Source organism: Anastrepha obliqua, chromosome 3 (genome assembly GCF_027943255.1).
Source record: "Anastrepha obliqua isolate idAnaObli1 chromosome 3, idAnaObli1_1.0, whole genome shotgun sequence".
NCBI lineage: Eukaryota > Metazoa > Arthropoda > Insecta > Diptera > Tephritidae > Anastrepha > Anastrepha obliqua.
The window spans coordinates 115382848-115406744 of record NC_072894.1 but is presented as its reverse complement, the minus strand read 5'-3'; the positions used below and the strand labels follow the sequence as shown (position 1 = coordinate 115406744).

The 23897-nt window shown below is 35.7% G+C and overlaps 1 protein-coding gene across 3 annotated transcripts in view; it reads right to left on the bottom strand.

Moving 5' to 3' along the window:
- Window positions 1-23686, bottom strand: part of LOC129241505 (cAMP-dependent protein kinase catalytic subunit 3) — a 117118-nt gene extending 93432 nt beyond the window's left edge. The window contains exons 1-3 of one of the 3 annotated variants that reach the window (XM_054877868.1): window positions 23251-23686; window positions 15440-15708; window positions 14532-15361 (exon numbers count right to left, since the gene is read on the bottom strand). The gene's annotated coding sequence lies outside the window, so the exon portion shown is untranslated. Of the gene's footprint in view, window positions 1-14531; window positions 15709-23250 lie in introns of all 3 variants that reach the window. The other 2 variants (XM_054877866.1, XM_054877869.1) reach the window with 2 other exon arrangements.
- Window positions 23687-23897: the final 211 nt, after the last annotated feature.

Below are 23897 nucleotides of genomic sequence, written 5' to 3'. Positions count from 1 at the left end.
CTACAGAGCTTCTCTTTTTTCTCACATTTTTGCTATTTAGTGTTACTTAAAATTTTTTCCATTTATTATTTCACATCACACTTTTTAATTACTATACTTTCCTTTGCTCTAATGCATTTCTAAAATACCGAAATTCTTTTACTTTCATTAAGACACTTCACGCCTCTTTTATTTATAATTATTGCACTTTCACTTCTCAGCGCAAGATCACTCATTCTACAAGTGCAAATCTTTTTTTTTTTTGTATTTTTGTTTTTACTTGCTCTTCGTTTTGTATACCAATTTTTTCTTTTTTTTTTGTTGCTGTTGTTGCTACTCTGCTTGCGCAAACCGAATATGTGGAAATTCTAAAATGAAAATGAGGGCATAATTCAGTGGTTATGATCTTCGGTATATATTGACCAGCAGCGGAACTGCCTCGCTGACGCACAACTACACAGGAGATCACAAAAACCGCATCAGTGACAAAATTTTATTTCGGGTATATAGACATTAGGTAGTACGAGGGGTGCCTTTTATATGTCGGGATTAGAGAAAAAACATAAATTTTAATTCTCGAAAATCACTTTCTTATTTTTCAAAATATTCTCCATGAAGATCTATACACTTTTGCATGCGTTTGAACTAATTGTCGATGCACTTTTGCCACTCTGAATGAGGTACCTCCAAAACATGCATTCTGAGTGCCGCAACCGCTTCTTCAGGTGTCGAAAAACGTTAACCTCTCAGTTTATTTTTTACGTACGGGAATAAAAAGAAGTCATTCAGTGCCAAGTCAGGACTATACGGCGAATGACCCATTAATTCGATGTTTTGGGTGCTCAAAAATGCAGTTGTTTGAGCCGATGTGTGAGAGCTCGCATTGTCCTGGTGAAGAGTGATCCGTCTTTGGCGATTGGTTTTCCTAATTTCTTGGAAGACAACTGGCAAACAAATGGTTGTGTACCACTCAGAATTTACTGTTCTGCGTTGTTCTAGTGGTACGGCTGCGACATGTCCAGGTTTTCCGAAAAAACAGGCGACCATTTGCTTGGAAGTGTTTCGTGCGCGAACAACTTTTGTTGGATTTGGCTCATCTTGAAACAGCCATACAGTCGACTGCTGTTTACTTTCGGGCTCATACGCGTAAATCCATGATTAATCACCTGTCACGATGTCATAGACGTGTTTCGAAGGCCCGCGATCGTATTTTTTGAGCATTTCCTTCGACCAATCGACACGAGCCTTTTTTTGAGCGATTGACAAATTGTGTGGGATCCAACGCGCACAAATTTTTGTCTCAATCTCGCGATAGGTCACAGGACGATCTTGCAATATCAGTTCGCGCACAGCATCAATGGTTTTCGGAACAACAACTGATTTTGGACGACCTTCACGAAATTCGCCTTGGAGTGAACTATGACCACGATTGAGTTCACCATACCATCGATAAACACTGGTCCTTGATGGAGCTTCATCGCCAAAAAATGAATTAAGTTCATCCATGCAATGTTTCTGAGTTAATCCACGTCGAAAGTTGTAAAAAATAATCGCACGAAAATGTTCACGATTTAATTCCATTTTTGGACCGAGATGAATCTTTTAAGTTACTGTAAACAACACAAATAGCGCTGGTAATATATTTCAAAAGGTTCTGAGTACGTAAAAGCTAAAAAATGTCAAACTTTGCTATACAGCTGTCAGTTGCCAGATTGCAACACCAGAGTTGCCAAATCCCGACATATAAAAGGCACCCTCGTAGAAGTAAAGAGTTCTACGGTGATTGGAAATTTAAAGAGAGGGAATTGGAGTTCGCCCGCGCACTTTCACGATGGAATATTTTTCTATAGTGGGGCTCTCTGCACTCCTTAAAGATAAGCAGCCATCTTAACCTAAACTAACCTAAGCGAACCTAATCTAAACTAACCTACCCTGACCTAAGCTAACCTAATCTAAACTAACCTACCCTGACCTAAGCTAACCTAATTTAGCCTAGCTTGCTCACATTCATCTCTAATGTAACTTATTAAAATAATATCCACGATTTTTTTGTTTTTGTTTGAAAGTGTCAAAGAAGCAGCACTCAAAGTAGCAACAGAGAGATGGTGTACTTCGGAGATGAGCTTGCGGTATGGATTTAACCGTGCAGTGGTGATCCAAAGGAAACTAAAGCGGTAACCATACATACATGTATTAGTATTCAAACAGATATGGCAGATGCCTATAAACCGATTCTGGACTCCGTTTAGCACCAAGACACTTTTCGACGTTAAACGTGAATTTAAAAGATTTCTATTATGGCTAACGACTTGAGCTTCTAGGTCGCTGCCTAAAATTTATTTTACTATCGATTTATGGATATAACCTTTTAAAAAGGATCATCGAAAAGGGCGTAAAAAAGGATTTAAAAATTACACCTTCAGTTGGGCAATTTCTTTGGCCAGATCCGGGTGCCATTTCTTGTATGTTTATAATCTGGGTGCAAATTTTTCACAATTGTCAGATATGATGGAGGTACGACGCCATATGCAAATTATAAATAAAAATCTTCCTGTAGGATGATTAATTTTGCGCCACCTTGAAGAAGCAAATTCAATTTGTTATTAGCAGACGGGGTTACATGCCTGGTTGTAGCGACAATTCTGTCATCAAAACAGTAGAGTTTTCTCAATGACAGATGGTATCGAGCTGTTCTTTTATATTTTATAAAGAGTCATTTGCGTAGTTTGAATTAGCTCATTCAACTTCTATTTTATATTCGGCATCTAGGTTAGATTAGGCTGAAGTGGCTGCTACTCCTAATGGAAGGAATAAGTTTAGGGCGAATGGCCTTCAAATGCCGACCCTATAAATTTCCCATGTGGTATAAACACTGAGTTGGCGTCCGCCGTAGCCGAATGGGTTGGTGTGTGACTACCATTCGGAATTCACAGAGAGAACGTAGGTTCAAGTCTCGGTGAAACACCAAAATTAAGAAAAAGTTTTTTCTAATAACGGTCGCCCCTCGGCAGGCAATGGCAAACCTCCGAGTGTATTTCTGCCATGAAAAAGCTCCTCATAAAAATATCTGCCGTTCGGAATCGGCTTGAAACTATAGGTCCCTTCATTTGTGGAACAACATCAAGACGCACACCACAAATACGAGGAGGAGCTCGGCCAAACACCCAAAAATAGTGTACGCGTCAATTATATATATATATGCTGGAGCTTCCGAATGTCCCCAGATCAGGGAACTGATGATGTCTTTTGCTCTCCACCTCCTTCTGACCTCTCTAGCAATGACAAAATTCCTGTAATGCTACCCACCAAGGCATCAGTAAAAAGGGTGATTTAGATCTGCCTTGCCGCCCAGCACTTGCGTTTCTTGACTCATCCGTTATTTACCTCATAAAAGAAAGCCGATCAAAGCTAGATTTTACATGAAGATGCATTATGGGCAGAGTTTACTGAATGTATAATGATTTCATTCCATGACATCTCGTCTGCTATCAGCCTGAAATACGCTACAATGGCTTGGTAGCCACTGGTTTAGGTAGGTAGGTGAAATAGTTGAAGTGCCAGTCTAGCACTCCTCAAGTAGCACTGAAGCGCTGTTTTGATACCATTATGAGGCCTCCAAGCAGATATCTTCAGCCAGCCAGAGCTGTTGATATAATCGAGCAGAGTGATGGGATCTAGGTTGGCGCACTTCCCCCGGGCTGTCGAAGAAAGGAGCACCTAGTGGCCTTAATCGTCTAGCTGCCAAACCCGGTCATTTACAGAGAAAGTACTCAACAGTCTCCTTCTCTGAAAGGTCCCCACAGGTTCTGCAATGGGGGTTAAATGGTAACCCTAGCTTTTCCCCGTGTGTGTTGATAAGCACAGTTACGAGTTTGGAAATTGAATGAGAGGAGTCCAAAGAACTTTCTGAGCCTTTCGTATATCGTATTGAGGCCAAGGGGTTTTCGAAATAGCACATGAAGAAATGGAGTTCTCCACTGGTTTAACTTCACTGAAAGTTTTTTAAAGTAGATTCTCCCAAAGATGATGGATTACCAGGTTTTCTATTTAGCTATGGTGAAAAAGAAAATTATGAAGGGAACTGTGGGTGCCACGTCACCGAATTCTCCACGATCATTTTACATGTACTATATTCACACTCTCGTCCAGTCAGTCATTGTTCAGACGGCAACGAAGCGTCGTTGGCTGTTTTTTTTTGGTTATCACTAATATCTTATCGCCAGCCGAAATATCCACAATCACTGACACGAAGTGTCACTAACACAAGCTCAGTTTTGCTGAACACATCACGAGTGACATCAGTCCATCAGCTGATTCTCTCAAATTCGTTTAGAGACGAATAACGATATGCCAAAAAGCACACCTCTAGACATCTTTTCTCTATTGATTGTCCGACCAACCTTATCATTTAGCCTCGAGCCAGTGATGAAGGTGGCTGTAGACTTTCAATGGATGCTTATAAGCCTTTTCCATTCATTCACCTCGAGGGTCCTTATGGAGAATCTGCGCTATGCTATTGTGTAAACCGGTAATTTATAGTTCACAATGGTTAATAAATATATTTTATAAATAACTAGTTTTAACCCGCGACCCCGCTCGCGTAGGAGTAGTTTTGAGGGATTTAGGATATGTATATAAAAGAATTACAAACAATAATTTCATAGAAAATAATAATAAATAATAATTAATAATATTACAATACCCGGCATCGTTGAATAAAATCAAAATAAACCAATCAGAAAAATATCAAGCAAAATTATTTTTACTAATTTTCTATCTCAAACCGTTTTTGAACTTTGCATTTGGGTCATAGTTGAACAGCTTATGCGGATTCTGAAGTCTAGAGTGTGCTATAAATAGCGGGAAATAGGAAAAACTAAGATTTTTTACATTAAATTTAAGCAAATATTCGATTATTAGTGACGAATGAGAGTGGAGGCGCGGCCTGGGGGCTGTAGGAAAGCATGCCTATAACCTTCATTGGGTGAAAATATGATCGTATAAAAATTTTTACGTCATTTGGTGTTGTCGTTTCGTAGTGATGCGCGGGCAACGTACAGACATTCACCTTTATAGTATAGATATGTTTTCTAAAAAATATTTATTTTTCTTTATTTCTAAACAGGCAAGTGGGGTATTTTACGAACTCAGAATTCAATGAGCTAATTGGCCTTAGAATTTACGAGCTTTGAACTCTTTAGAACACTTATACATACCTCATAATGACACAAAAATTACTCATCGCAAATGAGGGAGGAAATCAAAACTCAGCGGTGCCATTTTTGGGATTGCTAGTGTAAGTACTAAATATAAACGCATATGATTGACGTATACTGTGCGGTCACTTCTGGAAAATTTTAAGTGTGTTGCTAATGCCCGAAGGAGGTGTGTTTTGTGGTGGTGGTTTTCAATTTTCACCTAACAAATAAATCGACACTTATTCGCGTACAAAACAACGAGCAAACAACAAAGACAGGAATTATTGCCAAACAGAAAAAAGGAAACTTGAATGAAAATTCTAAAAAAAGTATTTCGATTTATATATAAGTACTGAGATGTTTAAAAATATATGCATGTATATATGGGTGTGTTTTAATAAAGGTAAGAGGAACGATTATTGGTAAATTCTAAAACGAAGCGCCATGAATGAGAAGCCGGAAGTTATTTTTTTTTTTTTTGCTTATATTTATATATCTCTTTTTTCAACTTGTTAAATGGCTTATATAATATGCTTATAATATTCTCAAAAGGCTTTAGGTCACTTAAATATGAAACTGGAGAGGTAAAGGTTTTCCTCCACAACTAATTTTAGGAGGCTAAGGGCAAAAAAAAACTTTTCTCGAAAATTGAAATTCAAATAAGATTTTCTAATCATTTTGTAATCATTAGAGAATAAAAGCTGAGAAAGATCTCGGTTCAGTTGGGGTGAGCTGGCAGAAAGATAGACAAATTAGGATCAGAGACTGCGAGCTGATATTGCTGAAAACTATGTAGAAGTGCTAAGTTGAGTGATTACTATTAATCTAAATAGAATTTTTTTCAGTAATTGATTGCGAATGAAGTTTTAATTACAAATATTTTCCAAAGAATTATTTACACTGAAACCATTTGATTGAGGACTTAATCTTGTATTCAAAGCAATATTTTATAAAAAAATACACCATCTTTTTTCTAAGTAGGTCAATATTCATCAGCTATTTTTTTAAATTATTTTGCTCCAAAATAGAAACGAAATGTAATAGAAAAATATTTCATACATTTAATTTATTTTTATTATCATTGGATTCGGTAAGCAACATTTACGGTAGTACATAAATTTTATAAATAAATTTTATTAAAGCATATGGAAAAGGTATTTTGAGGTCAATTGGCTGCGCTTGGTTTTTACATTTTTATTTATTTCGGAATGCGTCCAATCAAATATGCGACTATGTATGAGATTTCTTTGTAAGAAAACAGTGGTACAAGTTAAACAAAAAAATATGTGTAAGAAATATTTACAAAAAAATGTAATATTAGTTTGGGGAAAAAGAAATCCTCTATTTTCTCGGTAGATGGCTGTAGTAATCGATATCTCGTAAATTCTCGATCAAACAACTTAAATGCTCGTTGTCAAGCTGACATTTCACAAAAAAAAAATCTTTTGCTATGTTTTGTAAATATATTTAAAGATATATACATTTATGGGCAAAATAATAGAAGCGCGATATTTTAACTACTTTTTTTATTTTTTTTTTTTTATAAAAAAATAACTTGATTGTGACAATTGTCTTTAGAAAGTGAAAAACTGCGAAATTATTATTGGATCATTGGCATTGAATGGCTTAATCAGTCAAACAACGCAGAGAAGCTAATTTCTTTATGGGATACTTGTTAACCTAAAACCTTGTATCAGCTCAATCTTATAAGGATGCAAAATCAAATTTTTAGCAAGGGTTTGGATTAAGCTAGACGCGCTACTGTTAAAAGTTCATTTTGTACACTTGACTCTTTCTGGTTCCAAAGAAAAATTTATTTTGTCCTCTTTTTGCATGTCCTTAAAGTTTAGGGCCTAAACTATCCCGATTGTATAACAAATCCAATAAGTGAAATTCAAAAATCGGATGCAGTCGCTCTTTCTACTCTACAGTGCTTATAGAAATTGTTATGCGAGTGACTCATTAATATCCTCTTGAGACGCCTTATACGCAATTCCATGCCAAGGGATCCATGTATTTTGAATAATGTCTTATATTTTTCTGAAAATTGGTTCATTTGTAGGTTTTATATAATAAGAAGTAAACTGAAAATTGGTTTACAAATTTGCTATGAAGTTTTTTAAAGGGAAATATCTTTGATTCTTTGAAATATTTTTATACTTTTTGTTTCTTTAAGGATAAAATATACTTTAAAAAAATTTTTTTTTTAAGGTAAACAATTTTTTTTAAGTTAAACAAGGTTTTTAAAACGTATATTTTATTTCAAAACAAAAACAAAGTATAAAAATGCTTTTAAAAAAAAATTGTTTAAGTTAATTTTTGTTTCAAATTTTTGGGAAACATTTCGTGTGTTTGTAAAAACACTCTCATTAGATTTTTTCTTATTTTCATCAAGAATGTATCCCCAAAATAATAAGCATTTTCAAATTTTTCCAGTATACAATACTTAAAAAAAAAAAAATGGTTAAAGAAGCGTATTTTATTCTGAAAGATAAAAAGTATAAAAATACACTTGAAAAAAAATTTTTTTTCTACAATACTATATTTTATCTTAAAATAAAAAAGTATAAAAGTGGAATTAAATTTTTTTTTTTTTTTTGCATATAAAAATTTTTTTCTTTTTCAAGTTAATTTTTGTTTGCACAAAAAAATTTTTTTCTGTTATATTTTATCTTAAAACAAAAAAGTATTATATAAAAATGCACTTAAACTTTTTTTGCACTTCAAAAAAAAATTTTTTTTTTTTTCAAATTAATTTTTGTTTGTCAAAATTTTTGGGAACATTTTGTGTCTTTTTAGTCGATTGTAAAAAATACTTTAGCTAAATTTTATTTTATTTTCATCATGAATATATATATAACTACAAAATAATAAATATTTTCAAAATTTTTTCAGCTTAGTTACAAAAAAATTTTTTTAAGAAGTATATTTTATTCTTAAATAAAAAAAAAACTTTTTTTAAGAGATACCTTTTTTTATTTAACAGTTTTGGTTGACATTTTGTTTCTTTTGAACAGTTTGTAAAAAACACTCACGTCAGAGTTTTTCCTCTTTTCTTCATTAAAAATCTCAAAATTATCAAATTTTTCTAAAATTTCTTCAGTTTACTTCTTAATATACTCAAGCCTGCAAATAGTACAATACAAATTTCACTTGACACGGAATCGCTCATATACACATTACTGAGAGCCTCAGTAAGTTCTGTGTCTTGAATGATTACTTAAATGTTGGCCAATGTGACAGCGGCAAAGTAAGAAATTCACTTGTTGCTACCAGCTGCCTCAATTTCCTCCTTAACTGTTGACAACTGGTACGCAAAAATGGCTTTTGTGCTTAGACTTAGTTCCCCAACTACTAGCTGAGACACTTTTCTCACGCTCTTATTTTCTTTCTCATTTCCGGTAACATCATTAGAGCTCGCAATGTAGTGGAAATTGAGGCCATGTGTTTCAAAGATATTGTAATAGAGACCCGAACCCTTCCTTGCTATGAGACAACTCACCATCAAGGAGAAGCTCGGGAATGAAGAGCTAGGGATGAGGGAGCTTTGCTGGCACCAAACTTTGCAGTTACGTCAGGCGAAATCCTTACTGGGAGAGTACAACCAAAAGAGGTTTAAAAACTCATAACCCTCCACAAGGATAATCGGAGAATGCTCACGGGCATCCTCACAGGCCATTGCAGACTGCGAAGTCAGCTGCACATGATCGGGATTTGGTTTACGGACTCTTGCCGTTACTGCAACTAATCCCAGGAGATTCCACTGCACCCTCCTAGAATGCAGCACTATAGCCCAAAGAAGATTGAGACGTCTTGGCCCATAGCTGACAGAGGAAAAGCTCATATGCTCAATCCAACCCAGCTCTATCCTGAGTTTAATAAGGGAACTGGGCTTGGATGAGGTACTGTGATGAGTAGAGGGCACAAAAGATCATGTGGTCAAGCTGCAAACCTCATTCATATATTCATCTAATACTTTATCTACCATTCTTAAGCAGATGTCGAGTTATTTAATATTAACAAAAACTACACTATGAGAGTTTCAATTGCTGCGAACGATGTTTAATTGTGTTGGAAAGTTGCTGGTGGACACTCTCAGTAACTGTTGTTCAATTAGCAGCAGACCGTGCCTCGCAAACATGGTGAAGTTTCCATTGAGATTGAACTGAAACCATTGGCTGAAATATCTAAACAAATCGGAGCACTCTGTATGACGAGAAGTTGAGTTATGGTGCCCAAAAAATCTGGAAAATATTTTCGAAATGTCGCCACGAAACTTTCAGCGGAAAGTTATTATTCAGAAAACATAACTGTCAGAGGAATGATACAAAACAGTTCAAAATAAGAAGTTTTATGACAAGCAGCCCTATTTCTTCGAAATTATTGTCTAAGGCATATTATACTATTGTATAAATTTTTGCCCGAAAAATGCATTTGCAAAGTATGTACAATAAAAGAGTACAAGTATCTTAAAGGGATAATATATTTTCCCCGAGGCGATTTACTAATATCACAAATCTTTTAAAGTGTCGTTGAACTTTTAGCGCAAAATTGTAGAATGAGGCAAATATTTATTTTTATGCGGTTATTAACTAGAAAAAGATATTTAGTAGTAGTAGTCTTCAAAACACCAATTAATTACATAAAATATAGCAAAGCAAAATGAAAATTTGTACACAGTTTGATAAACGAAAGATTTTAAAAACTAAGCAATCCGCACATCTGGCATTACGACATTTCGAAAATTATGCCTACGATATATTTTAGAGAATTTAGCTGGAACTATTACTTGTCGTTGACAAAAATAAACTACAGGTATTAAAATGAAGGGGCAAGCGGAAGGGTACACTGCGATTCATCTGAGCAAATGTGGCACTACTACCACCACAAATGTAAACGGCAGTATTTCCAAAAACCAAAACCAAAAACAAGAAAACGAGAGACTATAAAATAAGTACACACACAGGCATGAATGAGCGCACAGATGTGTGTATGTATATATGTATGTGTGCAGCATTTAAAATTATTGCAAAATCCTCACAAACTAAACAAAAAAATTAAATTACAAAACTATTTGAATGAAAGAAAGAAAAAAATTTTAAATGAAAAAAAATTTTCATCGCACAACTACATATGTGAATTAAATGGAAAAAAGTTATAAATGGAAATCGAAAAAAAAAATTCCAAACACATGCAAAGCAGATATTAAAATAATTTTTTTTTTGCCATAAAAACAGATAATGCAAGGGGCCCAAGGAGAAGTAACATACAAATTTGGCTTGCAAACCAGTCTGCATTATCTACAGATTATAAAATATAATTGTGAATAAAAAATTTTAATTCAAATAATTACAGGAAAAGTTGAAAGCCTGAGGAGAACTTTGAAGGAAATCCATTAAAACTAAACACAAAACAATTTGGAAATAAAATATAAGTAAAACAGGATTTCTCAATAGGTGAGCTTTAATTTTTGGAAGCACATATATGTATATCTGTTATATGGGCTACTGCTGTCAAATTTAGCACAAATACTTATTTAAACTCGAGATGAAACCATTCAATGTTAAACCCTTCAAAAACTTGTACAAACGCTAAAAATTCAAAACCAAAATCAGTCCACTATTTGTTTGGAAGGAGGCTCATTCAGTTCATGGTGAAAATAATTCCGTAGGTTTGGTCAAGAGCAGATCGTTAACTGGTTCTCAGCAAATTTGGAAGAATCAGCTGATTGGCTGACGTCACTGGTGTCATGATAGTGGTTTGCTTACGAAAAAACTGAGATTGCGTTGGTGATATACAAAAAAATCAACAAAGGCTCCGCTCACGTTACTTCGTTGCCGTCTAATTGGAATGACATATTGGACGAGTGTGTGAACACGCGTGAAACGAGCGGGCACAATTTGGCTGCGCAGTATCCGGCGACGTATCAGCCGAAGTTACTCACATAATTCTCGTTTTCACCATAGCAGATTGGCCAGACCTAGTAATTTATCATCCTTGCGTTCAGTTAAGAGACAAATTTCTGGCTAAGTGTCTGCGTGAACAAACAAAATTTTCATATTTGGAGCGAAAGGAAATCTGCGGAAGATTTCTCAGGTGTCTATTCAATCCAAGAAAGTCTTTGTTGGTTGTGGAATTCAATCCGGAAGTATCATTGACGTTTACTTCTTCGAAGCTACGCAAAGAGCAGCGCGCACTATCAATGGGGATCGAGAACGGACAATAAAACAAATTATTTTTATGGATATGGATGAAAAGTAGGGATAGCAGAAATATGTGGTTTCAAAGAGTAGGCGCCACTTATTATACAGCAGGAAAAGCATTGAATTTACTGGATGAGAAAGCGAAGTTTTTGCTATCCCGCGTGGCGGCGACTATTTTCTGCTGAGCAATATTCTATCCGTGATTTAGGCAGTTATATCACGAACGATTGGCGCCGTGAAGGCCTAAAAAACTCATATTCTCCTTCTCGTTTATGTAATTAATGATGAACTATCCACAGTGCAAGGCCTCGACGGTCAGCTGCTTGCTGCTGCTCAAAATTTTTTTTATTCTTTAACATTTTTTTCTTTTAGTTATTTCTATTATAAATTACAATCGGTTAATACTAGCAATAAGTAATTGGTGTTGGGGTTTGGAATTAAAATGTCCCTTCCCTTTGGAAGGGAACATTATTGTCTTTGGTGGTATTTATGTAGTTATAGCTTTACTAACACAACATAGTTTTCTATAATTTTATTTATACGAGTATTATAGTACGAGCAAGATCTGTGGGTGTTGTGCGCTTAAGTCTTCTTGGTTGAAGTTCCATTTCCGATATCAATCTCATTTCATAGTTTTTGTGCTCTAATAGTCGCAAGATATGCTTACTGCTGCTTCTTCTTACTGTTTCAGTGACAGTGTCTATGCCGAGGTCGCAGTGAATATCGTAATTTCGTATGTAACAATTTGCGTGTGTGCTTGTCCTTAGCATCTTAGATTGACTTCTTTGTATGACTTGTAGGTTTGATTTACTGGCAGTCCCCCAAATTTCTAGTCCTTAGGTCCATGTCGGTCTGATTATTGATTTGTATATCATTTGTTTATTAAATAAGCTAAGGGTTGATTGTTTTCTTAGTAGCCAGTAGAGTTGTCGGAATTTGTTTTTCATCTCGTTTCTCTTGTTCAGTATGTGTTTTTTCTATGTGAGTTTTGAGTCAAAGTGATGCCTAAATATTTTGCACTTGAGTGTATTTTTATGTCTTCTCCGTTAATTCGGATTGGATGTCTTGCAGATTTTCTCTTCGCGTATATTACATGTTGTGTTTCGATTTTATTGACCTTAATGTCCCATTTTTAAAACCATTGTGTTGTAGCTGATAGCGTATCTTGCAGTGTTTTTGTTGCTGCTTCTTCATTGTTGTCAGCTGACATTAAAACTGTGTCGTCTGCACATGTAGCTATCATTGATCCTAGAGTAGTTGGCGTTGGTATATCTGCTGTGTATACTAAGTATAGTATATAGTATGGGGCCCAGTACGCTTCCTTGAGGTACTCCAGCAGACGCCGTCAAGATAGCAGAGCACTCATCGTCATATTTTATGAAGAAGTGTCTATCAGTTATGTAGCTTTTAAGGATATTAAATATGTTAAGTGGTAAAATTGTTTTTAGTTTATATAGAAGTCCTTTGTGCCATACTCTGTCAAAAGCTTTCGCGATGTCCAAATACACGGCAATGCAATATTTCTTCTTATCGAAGTCGTCTGTAATTTTGTTGACTACTCTGTGAATCTGTTGCACAGTTGAATGTTGTTTTCGGAAACCGAACTGGTGTGAGGGTATAGCGTCTTTTTGTTTTAGAATCGGGGCAATTCTGTCAAGCAGTATTTTTTCAAACAATTTAGAGAGGATGGGCAGCAAGCTAATTGGTCTGAACGAGCTAGCAACAGTGGCGTTCTTGTTTGGCTTGGGGACCACTATAACTTGTGCAACTTTCCATGCTTTTGGAAAGTATTTCAGTTTAAATATTCCGTTGAAGAGGTTTCGTATGTAGTTTATTACAGTATCGGGTAGCTCCTTTAGTATATTTGATTTCTTCTTTTGTCGTGTTTTGTATTGCGTGGTCTGCACTTCCAATTAAGTTTGGCAGCTCTATATTTTTATTATCCATGCTATATGTAGATATTGTTTTGAAGTGGTCAGCTAGTGTTTCATCCTTCTCTTTGCTTGTTCAAAATAAGGAAAATAATTTGCAGAAGACCACAACAACGAATGCTCTTAAAAATCAATTCATGCCAATGAATTTTTGAGCATTCAATATATGAATCTGATTTTTATACCGATTTTTTCTTCACAGATTAACAGCATTTTATACCGTCAAATCAATGCTTCAAAATTACTTTAGTTTGAGTGAAAAAAGTGGTTCGAAAATTGGTTGAAACGCATGGAAAAGTATAATGATATTTATGGACGGTATTTTGAAACGCAGCAGCAGTCGCCGGAGCCGAAAGGGTTGGTGCATGCCTGCCTATCGGAAAAGCACAGATTTGAAGCACCGAAGTCAAATGATAGGAAAAGTATTTTCTAATATAGGTCACCACTCGCCACATAATGGCAAACCTCTGGGTGCAGGTCTGCCTTGGAAAAGCTGTTCATAAAGAACTATGCGCCGCTCGTAGTCGGCTTAAAACTTAAAACGCACACCTCAAATAAGAAGAGCTCGCCCAATTCCCAATTTTTATTTTTATTTGCCTATCTCAAAAGTCTACTCTTATATATGTTTTTAATAAATTTTGTGCTAAAATTCCTATCAAATTAAAAATTTTATAGAATTACATGCAAGTATACAGATCACCAAAAACAACACTAAAAAATGTTGAGTCCTCCAAAAAACTATTTTTATAAATATAAAAATACAAACAAAATTATTTTTAATATTTTCTACAAAAACAAAAAATTTATATATTAAAAAACAGTAAAAAAAAGCATGCGTTTGCATTTAATGAACATAAAATTCAAATATTTGCCTATAAATCAAAACTTCAAAACAGTTTTAACATCTAATAAATGGGACTTTGAATCTATTCAATTTTGTGGGAAAACGAAAAATTTGCAGACAATGAAATTTCGAGCAAAAGCAAAGAAGATGAACCAAACCTTTTATGTTTTTCGACGAAATACGTAATTTGGAAAATAGGCGAAAGAAAAAATTTTGCATAAAAAATGAATTCAATTAATTTCTTCAATAGCTAATGGAAGAGTGCGAAAAATCAATTTAATGGAATTTTTAATGATTTCTAACAAAAAAAGAAACTTAATTAATTAATATAAAAGCTAAAGCAAGAGAAATAAAAATAAAATAAAATCAAACTCACCCGTTGGAGCTGCCAAGAAATTCGAAAAGCACAGAACAAACTTATTGAAAAAACGCAGTGAAGTGTGGAAAAAACGGCGCGTCACTAGCTGGAATAGGATGCGACTGTGTGCGTGAAGTGTTTTTGATTTTTTTTTTTTTTTTTTTTTGTGTTTGCGTTACTTCACGGTTTAGCTGATTCGAGTTTGTTTTCTTATTGTTAATTTTTTTTATTCTTATTTAATATTTTTAATTAGAATAATAATATTTTTTTTGTGTTTTGCTGAAGATGTTTTTCTTTGTTGGCAATTTTATTTAATTTTTGTTTTTTTTTTTTTTGCTGCTTTATATTTATTTTAATATATTTTAATTTTTCTTTTAATCTACTAAACACTTCTTCCACTTTGTTTGCGCTCATATATTTGCATACATTTTTGTTGTACTTAGTTGTATTTGTTTTTTTTTTTTGTCTGTGTTTTTTTCTTTTGTTTTTGGCTTGTTTCTTACTTCATCGTAACCGACGCGCTTGCGAAATTTTTAAAAATAAATATTGTTCAAAAATTTTCACAAATTTGAAAAATTAAAAATAAAAATTTTTCGGACACAATACGACAATGTTTCTTGTACACAAGCGTGCAGCTTGTGGCTGGCTATGTATACACAATGTATATATGTATGTATATATATTATATATTATGTATATATATGTTTGTATGTTTGTGTACGTGCTTGAATATGTAACAACGTGCGGGTGGCTTGTGCGAGTTTGAGACGTTGCCGTTTCTCCGCTCGTTAGATGTGCGACCGCCTCGTTTGGCGGTTGGCAGACGTTTCGTCTATAAATCGAGCGCCCTATGGAACAATAATTTTTAAAATTAATATTTTCTTGTTGTTGTTTCTAAAATTTGGCGGCTCTTTTGCGCCATATACCTAGTTTGCGCCTTTGCTTCCTTCGACTTGAAGAATTTATCACAAAATGGGTGGGATGTGACGATGATTTTTTCCTTACTCGTTGCTTTCTTCGCTATTTACTCAAAATTTCTTGTGTATTCCACTTCTTCCATAGGTTTTCTTCTTTCATTTACACTTAGTTTCAGCGTCTAGCTTTCAACGCGTTAGCCTTTTGCCCGCGTTCTACTTTTCGCTCCCCCCTTTTACGGTGTATTTTGTTTTACTTTTTTGATTATATTATTTTGTCTCTATACACGAAAGAAAAGAAAATGGAAAAATCTGAGCATTTTGTGCAGCTGATTTGCCTTTCAGTACGTTTTTGTAATAAAAGTTCAGGCAAAATGTTCAAATTTTCACACGATTTGCATTTGTAATTGGCAGGCTAATAGCGCGATAATGTTGGAACATGACGAAAAACACAACGCGCACAGTGGCAGTGGCGTAAAGTGTTGAAAATTAGGAGCGCGAAAAAAAATTTATAACAGTTAGAAAATACATTTTTTTTTGTGTTTGTTAATTTACTTCTTTTGTGTACAATTCTTTCAGCTAGTTTTGAGATTTTCATTTGTTTTTCGCAAAGAAAAATCTAAAATTTTCGGAGAACAAAAAGTGTGGTTAATGGTCTAGAATTTCCGGTTTGTTTGCAAAATCTGCATACACACATGCATGTATATGTGTATGTATGTGAATAGATATATTTGAGTGTAAGAGAATTTGCGTTCGCTTTATGGGTGTTTAGTTTTTGTGCCAAATCTCCAACTATCACCATACATTGTGCTCTCTCGCCAAAAAAAGTTGTGGTTTTTCCATCCGACTTATAAAATTTATTTTATTTCAGGACTTTCGACAAAATATTACGCAAAAATATTACTATTAATATATTAAAATTATTAGAAGAAATTGGTTTAAATAAAAACATTTCAAAGAATCCCCTCAGATGATGGAATAGTTTAAAGTGTTAAGATTTACCTGCACTGGGCCGATTTGAAAGTGCTTCAAAAATTCGAGTTTTTTTAAGAAATTAGTTAAAAAAAAAATGTTGTCGAATTTACTCAGAAGATCGAATTGTTTAAGTTTAATGGTCTGCATGCTGAGTAGATCTAAAAATTTCTCAAAAAATGGAGTTCATTTTCAAAATTTCCTTAAAAATTGTTTTCCCCCAAGTAATGCACTCAGATGATGGAATAGTTTAATCTCAAATGGGCTAACTTAAAATTTTTTAAAATTACATCAAAATATTCAAAATCAAAATTAAAATAATAATAATATAATACATAGATAGTTTCAAATCGGTCCGGTCAAATCTTAAGCTGGAGCCTGCTTTAGAGGCTTCAAAAAATCGATTTTTTTTGTTGCATAAATGCCTTCCCAAACTATCCAAGAATGTGTCCTCAAAATTTCAGAAGCAAATTCAAAATATTTTCGCAGTTACAGAATAAATTGTGAGCAAGCGTCGAGCAGGTATACGAGCGGATTTATTATATAGGTACAAAAACTTTAACGCGCGATTTCTCGGTTTTTTATTTTTAAGATTTTTCCTAATTGGCGGGAAAGATAGGGAAAAAGTTAAACGTTTTATCGAAACGAGAGAACATTGATTGTATTCGGAACTCTATTCTCTTCTAGTTGGACCTAAAAAACCTTAAGAAAGTTATGAATAACCCACTTTTTAAACAATCTAAAGTGAATTTGTTTTTCCAAAAAAATGTTTTTTTTTTAATCATCGAAAAATTGTTGAATTTCTCACTTTTTGTTTAATTTTCCAAGTTTAACTAGAAGCTATACTATACTAAAATAAATTTTTTTTTTGGGTTTTTGGTTTCAGATAAAAATTGCGACCTGCATCTTTCCCGCCGCACGACACATGCACACTCGAGGCGCCTCGGCAAAATGCTTGTACCAGGCATAATATGACATATATTTTAATGAAAAAGTTTGAGAAGACTGCTTAAATATATAACAATAACACCTGAAAGTTTCGTTTCAATCGAATATTTCTTTCCTTCCCAAAAAAATCCACGAAAAATACGATTTTTTATATTTATAATTATAATATAATATTTTTCCGCAATATTTTGGCGAAAGTCTTAAAATATATTGCATTTTAAAATTTCGCTGGAAAAATAATACCAATTCTTATTTTTAATTTTTTGTTTTATAGATAGCGATTAACCCTATCTACTATACATACGCACATACACATGCACACTCACAATTTTATCTAGAGCATTAATCTCTCTCTAGCAAAGCGCAAATACACCCTGGCACCTTTGGCCAGCAATCAGCTTAAAAAATGCACTGCCATTGAAGTCGAACTGTTAAGTTTCTCCTTATTTCTAGCGGCCGCAGTAGCTGAGTGGGTATGTGCGTGTGACTATCACTTGGTTGGTCTGGGTTACGCTGCCCACAGTACTTGAGGTGAAGATATTGAACTATACTGTAGATGATGCTGCTATGCAAAAAAGTGCTCATGAACTAAACGAAAGCAGCTGCCAGCTGTTTTACGTGAAGCTCCCTCCCTCTTATGCAGTACCGCTCGTTTCTGGCATTATAAGAATCAAATTAATATACATACACATAGCAATAATCCCTGTTATGAAACACAGGAAAAGTTTTTTTTTTCTAATAACGAGAAGCGCCGGTAGGCAATGGCAAATCTCCGAAATTATTTTTGACATGAAAAAACCTCTTATGGTAAACCGTCTGCCGCTTGAAGGCTACATAAAACTGTAGGATCCTCCAACCCCTGCTGGTTCTGCAGAGAATAGGACGAAACTCCTAGTAGAAGGACTAAGAGAAGCTTGCGATGCCTCCATGCCCAGGCGAGTAATGCACCAAAACATATTTGCATGCTACTGGTGGAACGAAAACTTCAAATCACTAAGATGTCAATGCCTTGAAGGCATTGCCTTCTCGCTAGGCGCAAGATGCAGCGCAGTAGAGGGAGGCCTGATTTTGTAGAAAATGTTCAAAATCTCAGATCAACCAGGCAGCGCTAAAAAAGCATTAGAACTAGGAAGCAAGAAAGTTTGAAGAAGCTTTGTTAGGAAACTGATATCAACCCTGGGGCACCGCGTACCGGGTGCCTAGTAAGGCTGCACAAAATTGTTACTCCACTTTTTCTCAACGATCTGAAAACAATTTGGCATCCTGCGTACAACACGAAGCAGGTGACATCCATCGTGTTACCGAACAAGAACTCTAAGCGGCGTGTAATAAAATAAAGTCTAAGACAACCCCAGGTCCAGTTGGTATACCAAATAGAGCACTGCAGTATTCCAAACCTGCCATAACGAAGGCACTTTCCCAAAGAGGTGGAAGAAGCAACACTTGTGCTTTTACCCAAGAGCAATAAAAAGCCTGGCGAACCCGAGTCTTACCCACCAATATGTCTACTAGGCACAATGGGAAAAACTCTTATTTGCTAAAGATTGTCATCTTTCGCTGAAGATAAAGGAATTCTATCCACATACCAGTTTGGCTTAAGGAAATCCCCCTCAATAGTGGATGCTATCAAATGCGTGGTAGATTTAGCAACAGAAGCCATTGAAGGCAAGAAATGGTACGGCGGGAAAAAAGAGTGCTGAGCTGTGGTAACTCTGGACGTTAGAAACGCTTTTAATACAACTAGCTTGCAGCGCATACTGGAAACTCTCGCAAAAATAGGGTCGCCTAGGACCTACTCCATTATTAGCATAATTGAGAGCTATTTCACGGACAATAATCTGCGGTTTAGAAGCGACAAAGGCGTTGAGGAGTATATCGTGACAGCAGGAGTTCCTCAGGCATCAGTTCTGGGTCCAGTGCTATGGAACTTAATGTATTACGGGGTTCTAAGACTGGATATGCCCCCTAGAACTAAAGTCATTAGATTCGCGGATGATACCGCGGTGGTAATGGTAGCAAAGCAAATCGACGAAATTGAGAGGATCTCCTGCGAGTCAGTAAGCAGGATCAAGGTTTGGCTAAGGTCTATGAAGTTTGAATTATCTGAGCATCAGACCGATGTAGTGCTAATAAGCAGCAGAAAGATAGTAGAACCTATAAATGTAAATGTTGAGACTGTAAGTATTAGTTCAAAAGCCGCTATTAAATACCTAGAAGTGATGATTGACAGTCGCTTAAACTTCAAAACGCACCTGAAATATGCTGTGAAGAAGGCATCGAGTATGCAGTCCTGTCTGTCGCGAATAATGCCAAACAACGGTGGACCTAGCCACAGCAAAATAATGCGATATAGCAGGGTAGTCAGCTTATATATATATAAAATTGGCGCGCACACCCTTTTTGGGTGTTTGGCCGAGCTCCTCCTTCTATTTGTGGTGTGCGTCTTGATATTATTCCACAAATGGAGCGACCTACAGTTTTAAGCCGACTCCGAGCGGCAGATATTTTTATGAGGAGCTTTTTCATAACAGAAATTCACTCGGAGGTTTGCCATTGCCTGCCGAGGGGCGACCGCTATTAGAAAAATGTTTTTCTTAATTTTGGTGTTTCACCGGGATTTGAACCAACGTTCTCTCTGTGAATTCTGAATGGTAGTCACGCACCAACCCATTCGGCTACGGCGGCCGCCAGTCAGCTTGGTTCTTTTATATTCTGCTCCAATCTGGGCTGGTGCACTGAACATAAATAGCTACACAAAAAAGCTGATAGCCGTCTATCGTCTAAGCGCTTTGCCGGACTACCTGCGGCTTCCGGCCAATTTCGGACGATTCATCCTTTCGTTATAGCCGGTCTAGTCCCCGTACACATTTTGGCGAAAAAAATGCAGCGAGTGTATTTAAGGCTATCCGAGCCCGAAGGTAGAGCAAGTCATAAGAATATTGCAGAAGAAGTAAGGCGTCGTTTGATCGCCCACTGGCAAAACCGGTGGAACAGATCACCAAAAAGTAGATGGACGCATAGACTAATACCGATTCTTACGTCGTGGTTAGAAAGAAACCATGTAGTAGTATTAAACGGAGAGAATATTATAGATTTTATGCTAAAATCGGGTGATAACTGGAAGCGGATCTGCGCGCATGTAAAAAATATCCACAATGCTTTACGGCGCGCGGAGGTTCGTAGACGAAATAACTAGCAGCCTATGAGCTAACCAGTCCCGTGAGATAATTCCTCTTTTGGACTGTTCCGCGTGGAGAGTGATAGATAGTGGAGGGGTGTTTAGTACGTAGGTGTGGCTGTGAGGCTACAAGCGGTGCATACTGATATGCCGGTATAGCAGTACTCATGAGAGTTTTCTCTTCACGGGCGTTATCCCATGATTTACGGGATTTTCGAAAAAGGTAAGCAAAAGCTCGAATGTAAGGAAGGCTGAATGGTATGTGGTCCCATTCTGTTGATGCGGCTTGTCAGTGGCGCTATAAACTTCCGTAAACGATTTATGAAAGTTATCTCACAATTACCAAACATGCCCAAGGTTTTGGTGAACACTTTGATGCTAATCCGCCTCTAATAATGCACTTTTTCTACTGGCAATGAAATTGAGCATAGGTGGGCTAAGGTGAACTTTAACACTGGCTTCCTGCTGAATTAAAAAAGCAAATGGTTCCATGATGCCGCTCATTTAAAATAGCTACCAAACAGTCAAATTTTATGGGGGCATTAGCTTTCCTATGCGATTGTGAGGATTTTCCGTCCGCCCAATGCAACAGCCCTAGCCGATTGTGTAGGTGTGTGGCTACCAATCGATAATGCACAGATTCAAAACCTCGGGCTTGAAACATTTATTGACAGAAAAAGTTTTTTTCTAATAGCGGTCGCCTCTCAACAGGCAATTGCAAGCCTTCGAATGTATTTTTGCTATGAAAAATCTCCTTATAAGCAAAGAACCGTAGCTGTAGGTCCATCAATTAGTGGAATCAAGATGCATTGCGCAAATAGCAGGAGAAGCTCGGTCAAAAGTTCAAACAAGGGTGTAAGCGCATTTACCTGTATAAGTATATTAAGTTGGGCGAAAAAGAAATCCATTATTTTCTCGGTATATGGCTGTAGTGATCGATATCTCGTAAAGTGTCCCTCAAACAATTTGAAATTTATGCTCGTTGTTAAGGTGACATTTCACACTAAAAAAGTCTTTTCCGGTTCTTTGTTCGTTTCATACGGCTGTGAGTTACAGGGTGTTTACAATGTGAGTCAACAAATAGAAAGTTCGGTACATTTTTTAGTTTTTTTTTTTGTTTTTTTTTTTTTATAAAGGCGTAAATGCAAGTCAGGCAGCTGAAATTATGAATAGTATTTATGGTGCCGTTACTGTAACAGCTGCTTACGTGCAAAATTTGGTTTCGTCGATTTCGTTCAGGAGTTTGTGATGCTAAAAATGCACCGTCAGGTAGGCCCGTCGTCGAAACTGTCGATAAAATCGCAGAAATAATCCAAGTTGACCGGCATGCTAGTGGTCGTAGCATTGCCCAGGAGTTAAAGATCGACCATAAAAAAAATTTTAAACAATTTGCGAAAACATGTTTATGCAAAAATGGATTGGAAAAATAGATTTCTTTTCCACCAAACAAATATTTCTTACACCGTTTGCACAAAAATTTTACTCACAAATAATTGGTTTATTTTTCCCAAACTAATACAAATGCAAAGTTCTGTTTGTTATCGTAATCACATTGCCAAAAACAGTTTTTTTCTTAATATATACATAGTTTGTGCAACACGGTAAGTAGTTTTTTTGCCATAGTGCAATTGAAATCCGACCCATTTTGTTAATACCTCACCATATAGCTGTCAAAGTCAAAGAAACTCGTAGTTCAAAACTCAAAGACTAGATAGGTCACCCTGTATTGGATAGTTTATAGTGATTTCAACTCTGATTTGGCACTTATTGATGATTTCTTTTTGTTCCTCAACATCAAAAATAAAATGCGAGGTCAACGTTTTTCAACGCCTGAAGAAGCCTTTGAACAGCTCGTTTTGAAGGTATCCACTTCTGTATGGCAAAGTGCTTTGAAAATTGATTCGAGCGAGAGCAAAAATGTACTGACTTCCAAAGAAAATATTTTGCGAAACAAAGTTTCAACGGCCGGTGTTGATTTTGAATAAAATATAATTTTTTTTAAATTATTTTCATTTTTCTTTATTATGATAATATTGGCATAGTTCAATTACGTATGGAACAAAATACCGGCCAAGGCATTATTTCGATTATTTGATTATTAAAAAGCGGCATTAGCTTTAATATTTTTATAAAAAATAAAATGTTCATACCCTTTTGCAGCGAATTTTCAAAAAATAGTTTATAAAAAAATGTTCTAAAACATATTTTTAATTTACGAAAGACGTCATTTTAGTAAGTGCGAAAGCTAATTTATTTAATTTTTTATTTAATAATTTTTATTTTTATTTTGAAAATATGAAATGAAAGCGAACAGCAACCTCGCTCATTTAGCTCAACTACATATAAAAAAAGGTTTGGTAATCCACACATACAAATGTGCATGGAAAAGTGCTGGTATATACAGTGTCTTAAAATACAAGAACTTATATGCACTGATATGCAATTAGCCGAGACCATTTTGAGGAAATTCTAGACAACTGTAGGTATCAGCTTCCCAAAAATGCATCGATGCAGTTTTTAGGCGGTCGCCTTTGGCTTACATATATGGATAACCCCTTTATGTCATATACATATGTGTGTATGTCTGTTTGAAGGTAATTAAATTTGACTAATGTGTTGAGAAACTCAAGCTGAGGCTAGCCATATAGCTAATTGCCATAATTCGTTTTACTTAAACTTTGACACCCGCTTGAGCTTAAAAAGTAGTAAGTAAGTGATTATTTACCTTTGTTGGTGTTGTGTTTTTTTTTTTGTTTTGGTTTTTTGTTTCTCTAAATTTTTACGCTTTTTCAAAGTTGTTTCGTATTATTAATTTATATCTTTTATTATACTATTTTCGTAATTTGTTTTTTTTTTTTCTTCTCACTTGAACTTTCAACTCACTTTCCAAATCCAATCAATTCACTACTACACAAATTTCAAGTACTTTTTCACTTGTTGTTCTCTTACAATAATTAAAAAATTTCTTTAAATTAGTTACACTTTTATTTATTTCAAACTGTTAGTTGCTTGCTGCCGCTTTGCGAACCGTTTGCTTCCAAGTCTTGTACTTAACTGAATATAAAAGATACGCGAAGGCGTACAATAAACAGCAGCAGCAGCAGTCAAACAAAACTGCAGACAATCGGCTAGCGCCGCCAACCAAACAGCCAGCCAGTTTGAGTACTACGCGCTAATGCTAAAGATTGGCAGGCAACAGTCGGTCGATCAGTCAGCAAGCAGGCAGCTCGGCACTCATACGCCCCGCACATCGCACTCCGCACACAGCCGCACAACAATAACGTTCACCAACTGACTGCATATGCCTCACGACGTCTGCTGTAGTCACATCTGTGCCCATATACATATTTACCTACATACATACAATCGACC